Raw genomic sequence first — 8362 nt, forward strand, 5'->3', positions numbered from 1 at the left:
CCCGAAATGTTAGCCTTCCTGCTCCTCTGATGCTGCTTGGCCTGCTGTGTTCATCCAGCTCTACACCTTGTTATCTCAGATTCTCCAGCATCTGCAGTTCCTTCTATCTCTGAAATAAAGAGGACATTTCCAAATGCATGACACCCACTGCTTCCTCTTTCTCTATCCTGCTTGTCACTTTCTCAAAGAATTCTAATCAATTTGTCATGAAGCCACGCTGACTCAGCTTAATCATAAAATGTATTTCTAAATGCTCTGCTGTTACATCCTTTTTAACAGACTCTAACATTGTAAATTACCTGCAAAGCCAAGAATCCCCCAAACCTACTGTGCAACTATCAACGTTCCACTTTACCCATACAAACCCATCTCAACATCTATTAACTTTTCTCTTGGTTTTGGACGCCCCTGTCATTTCTAATCGATGTGTGGGTGTGTATTGTGTTATTATTTCTGCTCGGGTTCAGCATCTAATAAACTCGGCTTTTTCTTAATTGGGTGCTGCCTGGTTCAGTTGGCTCCTTTGAAACAATAAATTCATTTAGTTTGTGAGAATGGTATCCAGAAAGTGAGAGATTCTTTGCAAGTTAACTGAGGTGTGGGGAGGGGGCTGAATAAAGGAGAGACAGTTCACCCCCACCCGGGGACCTGGACAATTTGGGTCATCCCGAATGGAATAATAACCATTTAGAGAACACCACACGGGGTCTGGGAGTAGCAGAAATGTGGCAATTTCATTACAGACAGCAAACTCCCTCAGATATATGTGAGACAATGAGAAAAGACAGATAAAGAGTGACTCTGAAGTTAGACTCAAATCGAGTGGACCTTGTTCAGGCTGACTTGGGATCAAACAGTAAAAATAATCAGAAGCGCTCCACCCTGCGGGTCATGGTCACTGATGTAACTGTGTGTTTACTCGTGAAGAAAGTGAGAAAGGGAATGAGTCAGTCACAATGTCAGCAGAGACTCTTCGAAACCAAACTGTATGGAATCGGCTTCATTTACAAACAGATCAATAATCCACCACAGCCAGGACTTGGTGGGTTTTTATTGTCCCTCTCTCCAACCTCAGGTTAGAGCCAGATTCCATTCAATGTAGCTCACTCCTTTTATTAAAGGAAAACATCTCACTTTTGTGATAGTTTTCCTCTTTCCAAACTGCTTCACAACCAATGAAGTGTAATCCGTGCAGGGAAATACTGAACCCAACAACATCCCACAAAGACCAATGGGCTATTATAACAAAAACAGAAGTTGCTGGAAGCTCATCAGATCTGGCAGCATCTGTGAAGAAAAAAATCAGAGTTAACGTTTCAGGTCCGGTGACCCTTCCTCAGGACTGACGGTAGCTGGGAAAATGTTGGTTTATAGGCCAAAGGTAGGATGGCAGGAGGGAGTAAGGAGTAAACAATAGGTGGTGATGGAGCCCAAAGAGAGAGGAGAGCAGTTGGACAAAGGAGTTGGTAATGATCAGGCTAGGAGGGTGAATAACTGTTAATGAGGACTGTTAGTGGCTAACAACAGGGGTTGTGTGTATTGGCAGGCTATGTGGTAACAAGGCCTGATGTGTGGGGTTTGGGATAAGGACATGGGAGAGCTCGAGCCTTAAACTTATTGAACTCAATATTAAGTTCAGAGGGCTGCAGGGTCCTCAAGTGGAAAAATGTATTCTTCCAGCTTGTGCTGAGCTTCGCTGGAACACTGCAGCAAGTCTGAGACAGAGATGTTGGCCAGGGAACACGGTAGTGTGTTACAGTGGCAGGCAACTGGAAGCTCAGAGTCATTTTTTGTGGACAGAACGTAAATGTTCAGCGAAGCGGTCACCCGGCCTACGCTTCGTTTCCCCAATGTACAGGAGACCACATTTGTGAGCAGTGAATGCAATAGACTAGATTCTGGGAAGTGCAGATGAAGTACTGCTTCACCTGGAAGGTATGTTTGGGCCCTTGGATACTGGGGAGGGAGGAGGTAAATGGGCAGATGTAGCACCTTCTGCGGTTGCAGGGGAAGGTGCCGTGGAGCTGTCAGGGGAGTGTTGGGAGTGAACAAGGAATGGTCCAAGGTGTCCCAGAAGGAATGGTCTCTGCAGAAGGCAGACAAGAGAGGGGAGGGGAATACGAGTCTCGTGGTAGCAACTCACTGGAGCTGGCGGAAATGACAGCTAATGGGCCTCAGGATGTGGATGTTGGTGGGATGGTAGGTGAGGACAAGGGGGACACTATCGCTGTTGCGGGAGGGAAGAGAAGAGGTGAGGGTGGAAGTGCAGGAGATGGATTTGACCCGGTTGAGGGCCCTGTCGACAGTGGGGCTGGGGAATCCTCGCTTGAGGAAGTAGGTGGACATTTCAGAGGCTCCCTTGAAGAAGTTGGCACCATTCAAACAGATGCAACAGAGATGGCGGAACTGGGAAAATGGAATGGAGTCTTTACAGAAAGCAGGGTGTGAGGATGTATAGTCCAGGTAGCTGTGGGAGTCAGTGGGTTTGTAATGGATATTAGTGGCCAGTCTATCCCAAGAAATGGAAACAGAGATGTCGAGGAAGGGAAGGGAGGAGTCAGAGATAGACCAGGTGAAAGTGAGAACAGGGTGTAAATTGGAAGCAGAATTGATAAGTGTTTCCAATTCTGGGCGGGCAAGGGAAGTGGGACTGATGATGTCATTGCTTTATCGGAGAAAAAGTTGTGGGTGCGGCCAGAAAAAGGCCGGAAGAAGAAATGTTCCACGTACCCCACGAAGAGACAGGCATAACTAGGGCCCGTGCGGGTACCCACGGCCACCCCTCTGACCTGAAGAAAATGACACAAGTTAAAAGAGAAGTTGTTGAGGGTGAGGATGAACTCAGCCAAACGGAGGAGGGTGGTTGTGGGTGGGGATTGTTCAGGTCTTTGCTCCAGGAAGAAGCGGAGAGCCCTAAGACCCTCCTGGTGGGAGATGGACGCGTAAAGGGATTGCACATCCATGGTAAAGAGGAGGTGGCTGGAACCCACAAACTGGAAATTCTGAAACTGGTGTAAAGTGTTACAGGAATCATGGATGTATGTGGGCAGGAACTGGACCTGGGGGAGAAGACTGAGTCAAGGTAGGAAGAGATAAGTTCTGTGGGGCATGAGCAGGCTGAAACAATCGGTCTACCCAGACAGTCTTTTTTATGAACTTTATAAAGGAGGTAGAAGTGAGATATGCAGGGTTGTGGGACTATCAGCTTGGAGGCAGTGGAGGGGAGATCAGCGGAAGAAATGATGTCGGTGACGTAGTTGACACAATGGCTGATGTTCCATTGTGGGGTCATGGTCTAAGGGGAGGTAGGAGGCAGTAACTGAGAGCTGGTATGCAGCCTCTGCAGGAAGTCGGTCTACCAGACAACAACAGCACCAACCTTATCAGCAGGCTTAATAACAAATTGTCTGTCCAACTGTTCTCCTCTCTCCTTGGGCTCTATCCCCACCTATCATTTACTCCTTATCCCCTCCCCCCATCCTATCTTCTGCATATAGACCTACATTTTCCTAGCTACCATCAGATCTGAGGAAGGGATACTCAACCTGAAACGTTAACTCTGATTTCTTTCAACAGATGCTGCCAGACCTGCTGAGCTTTTCCAGCAATTTCTGTTTTTATTTGTGATTAATTGAAAACCTCTGTTTCTGAAGAGTTAATGGTTCAGGTCTAGCGGCCCTTCCTCAGAACTGATAGTAGCTGGAAAACAGAGACAACAAGGTGCAGGGCTGGATGAACACAGCAGGTCAAGCAGCATCATAGGAGCAGAGAGGCTGACGTTTCGGGCCTAGAAACAGTTGGTTTTTAGACAGATGATAGAGTTGGGGGAGGGGGTCAGTAACAAACGATAGATGGAAAGAGAGCCTTAAGAGAGAGAAGAACAGTTGGAAAGACAAAGGAATGGATAACGGTCAGCCTGGAGGAATGAATGGCTGCTAATGGGGATTATTTGTGGCGAACAATGGGTTGTGTGTAATAGCAGACAATGTGATAACAAGGCCTGTCGTGTGGGGGTTGGGGTAATGGAATGGGAGAAGGTGCCTCAAATCATAAAATTGTCTCAATTATTCTCCTGTTGCTGACGAAAATTGAATTTAAAAAAAATCCTGACATTAAGAAATCAGCTGGGAAGGGAGGTAAGTCTCCAAACTTCACTTGAATAAATCAAACTATTTGTGCACCATTGTATGCAAAATCGCAAAGGTATGAATCACTGACCTGATCATTGAAAACCATGCCTCTCATTGTCCCAGATTTATATTGCTTTCGAACTAGTTAAAAACTTTAATATTGTAATGTCAAACATCCCATGGTGAAAATCAATATGGATAAAAAAGTTATGAGAGCATGCGTTAGTTTATGTCTCCTTAAAGAAGCTACAGTTGTTCCAGGGTGGTTAAATATGGAATCGAAAGGTATTGAGGTCAAGGAGCAAAGTGGAGTTTAGGCCGCAATTAGATCAGCAATGGCTTACTCCTGTTCCTGATTTATATTTCCATATGTTCGTTTCCCTGGCATTTTTCTCTTCACCCTCTGCCTTACAAATCTGTTCGACATATTGTTGCCTTTTTATGAGATTCCTTGTTTTCCTCCGTTTCACGGTGTATGTTAATGTCATTGACCTAACTACATTCCCTGTCCTATTGAATATCTTATAAACTTCGAGGCAATCCTCTCTCACTTCAAGGTTGTAAAATCTGGCAGTTAAATTGTTTTCAGCACCAAAGTTATCCAATCACCAGAACCAATGGGGCAGCACGGTGGCTCAGTGGTTAGCACTACCTCACAGCGCCAGGGACCCAGGTTCGATTCCACCCTTGGGTGACTGTGTGGAGTTTGCACATTCTCCCTGTGTCTGTGTGGGTTTCCTCCAGGTGCTCTGGTTTCCTCCCACAGACCAGAGATATGCAGGTTAGGTGGATTGGCCATGCTAAATTGCCTATAGTGTGTAGGTCAGATGGATTAACCATGGGAAATGCAGGGTTACAGGGATGGGGTGAGTCTGGGTGGGATGCTCTAAGGAGAGTCAGTGTGAACGTGTTAGGCCGAATGGCCTATTTCCATGCTTTAGGGATTCTATGATTCTTTGAACGACAAGCAGGAGCAGGCCCCATTCTGCTGGGCACCGATACCCAGGGCTGGCCAGTTACTATCACTGCTAGTCAGCAGTCACCAGTTCAGGCAGTGGACCATCAGGCTTCATGATGATAGGGAAGGCACCTTCATGCTGAGGGACCCTGAAGCAGACGGTTTTGTTGAACAAGCTGAGCCTGGCTGACAAGTCCTTGCAATCGGTGAGGAGGAGGCTGGAGTTCCTCCTGCAACAGTAACATTTTTAATCATCACTGCTTCCAGGACTGGAGCCCGATTGTGGATAATGGAGAAGAGGCTCCATTAAACAGGGCAACCATCCAAACCCCTTCCTCAACCTCCCGAGAACCTGACAGAGGAAAGTCAGGGCAGGAGCTGGGTCTTTCACTGTGGCTCCATTGACCAGAGGGAGACAGTGCCGCTGGCATTCCTCCTGCTGTGGCAATACACTGTGCCAATGCCTTTCCACAACGTTAACTCCCCCCACCCCTAGACTCCCATCACCATTTGAGTTCTCAACCACACGATTAGAGTCATAGAGTTGTTTAGCATTGAAACAGACCCTTTGGTCTAACTCATCCATGCCAACCAGATATCCTAAATTAATCTAGTTCCATTTGCCAGCATTTGGCCCATATCCCTCTATACTGTTCCTATTCATGTACCCACCCAGTAATTGTACCAACCTCCACCACTTCCTCTGGCAGCTCATTCCGTTCACATACTACCCTTTGCATGAAAAAGTTACCTCTCAGTCCCCTTGTAAATCTTTCCCCTCTCACCTTTAACCTATTCCCTCTAGTTTTTGACGCCTCCACCCTTGGGAAAAGACCTTGGTTATTCACCCCATCTATGCCCCTCATGATTTTATAAACTTGTATAATATCATCCCCCAGCCTCCGACACTCCAGGGACAATAGCCCCAGTCTATTCAGTCTCTCCCTATAGACCAAACCCTCCAACCCTGGCAACATCCTTGTAAATCTTTTCTAACCCTTTCAAATTTCACAACATCCTTTCTATTAGCAGGGAGACCAGAATTGAACACAATATTCCAAAAGTGGCCGAACCAACATCCTATACAGCTGCAACATGATCTCCCAACTCCTGTACTCAAAGTACTAACCAATAAAGGCAAGCGTACCAAACACCTTCCTCACTGTCCTATCTACCTCCGACTCCACTCTCAAGGAAGTATGAATCTGCTTTCCAGCAACACTCCCTTAGTCCTTACCATTAAGTGTATAAGTCCTGCCCTGATTTGCCTTTCCAAAATGCAGCACCTCACATTTATCTAAATTAAACTTCACCTGCCACTTCTCGGCCCATTGGCCCATCTGATCGAGATCCCATTGTACTCTGAGGTAACCTTCTTCACTGTCCACTACACCATCAATTTTGGTGTCATCTGCAAAGTTATTAACTATGCCTCCTCTGTTCACATCCAAAACATTTATATAGATGTCAAAAAGCAGTGGACCCAGCACTGAGAGATAGTAGGAACTGCCGATGCTGGAGTCAGAGATAACACAGTGTGGAGCTGGAGGAACACAGCAGGCCAGGCAGCATCAGAGGAGCAGGAAAGCTGGCGTTTTGGGTCAGGACCCTTCTTCAGAAACCCAGGATCCAGCACTGATCCTTGTGGCACACCACTGGACACACAGACCTCCAGTCTGAAAATTCTTCAATGCCTCCTCATAAATCGCTTGTGGTTATTGAACCCAGCTCAGTCTATCTGTTGGTTAATTGTATCCAATGTGTAGAAATTCCTTGAGTTGTTTGATTATGTGTGTGTTTGTGTGTGTGAGAGGGAGAGTCTGTGAGTGTGTGTATGTTTGAGTATGTGTGTGTGTGTGTGAGGGAGAGAGTCTGTGAGTGTGTGTGTGTCGGAGAGAGAGTGTCTGTGTCTATGTCTGTGTATGTGTCTGAGAGAGAGAGAGAGAGAGAGTGTGTGTGTGTGTGTGTGTGTGTGTGTGTGTGTGTAGAAATAACAGCTGTCCCCACAATGGCCTCAGTTCTCTGATTATTACAAACAGGATAAATGGATTCTCTAGAAACAACACAATTGGAATTGGATTCAATTCTGTCACTATTTGCAGAGCTGTTTTATCTCGCTGACTCATAACAGGAGGAGGTTGAGAAGTTAGATCTAAAAGTCTGCCCGTATCTCACAAAATCTCACAAATGTCAAAGACATAATTATATCTATTTTTCAGAACAGTAAGCCTACATCAGGCAGACTGTTAGTTTCCTGGTGTAACACCTGAACACATCCAAACAGTTGCCGAATACGCAAATTGTTGTAGGTGTGTGTCATAATATGCTAAAGAACTATACTGCTTTTGACTTGATATGTTGCTATGCAATATTTATGAAATGAATTCATTGAATACATTTCGCAATCTGATTGAGTACATTTTATCCAGGCAGCCAGCTGTAATCTCTACTGAATCTTAAACAGGTGTTTTTGATCGAAGCACCAACTCATTTCAGCCGTAGCCTGAATTCTGCAAATGCCCTTTTTCTTCCCATGACTGACTCCTCCTCTCACTGGTCTTACTCATATTTAGATTATTTACAAAAATGATTTTGAAGTGTTTCATGTCATTACTGTGCTCATCACACCAGATCACACTTGGACATACCGAACTTTCAATTACATGATGTACATTTTTTAAAAAAAAACAATGACTGACTAGGGAAAGAGAGAGAAAGAGAGAGAGAGCATAGAATGTCACACTTAACAATGTCAAAAATCACACAACACCAGGTTACAGTCCAACAGGTTTCATTGAAACCACAAGCTTTTGAAGATTCAGGTGTTAGTGACAGAGGTAGTATCAAGCCAGAATTTGTAAGTAAAAAAATCAAAGGGTCACAAAACTGATGAGGATGTACTAAACAAACAGAAGGTGCTGTTAAATCTTTAATCAGTTAGAAAGTTTTAATTGATTAGTATGTATATGTAAATCACCAAATTTCTTTCATCACTGCCCTGAGAGAACTAAAGGTTTTAACAGTGTAAAGAAGAGGTGACATTTTAAGTCTGATAATGTATGTTAGGTGTGAGACCTTGTTTAGAATTTGTGTGTGTTTTGGAGTCAGACTGGTTTTATTTATAAAGTAGGAATTTATAAAACACCGAATTGTCTGGCTGTCTATAAATTGTGTGCTTGTTGAACAAAATAAAATGTATCTGCAAATACAAATTCACCCATAGATTCACGTGTGTGTGTGTGTGTGTGTGTGTGTGTGTGTGTGTGTGTGTGTG

This window comes from Rhincodon typus, chromosome 27, assembly GCF_021869965.1.
Source record: "Rhincodon typus isolate 14 chromosome 27, sRhiTyp1.1, whole genome shotgun sequence".
Lineage (NCBI taxonomy): Eukaryota > Metazoa > Chordata > Chondrichthyes > Orectolobiformes > Rhincodontidae > Rhincodon > Rhincodon typus.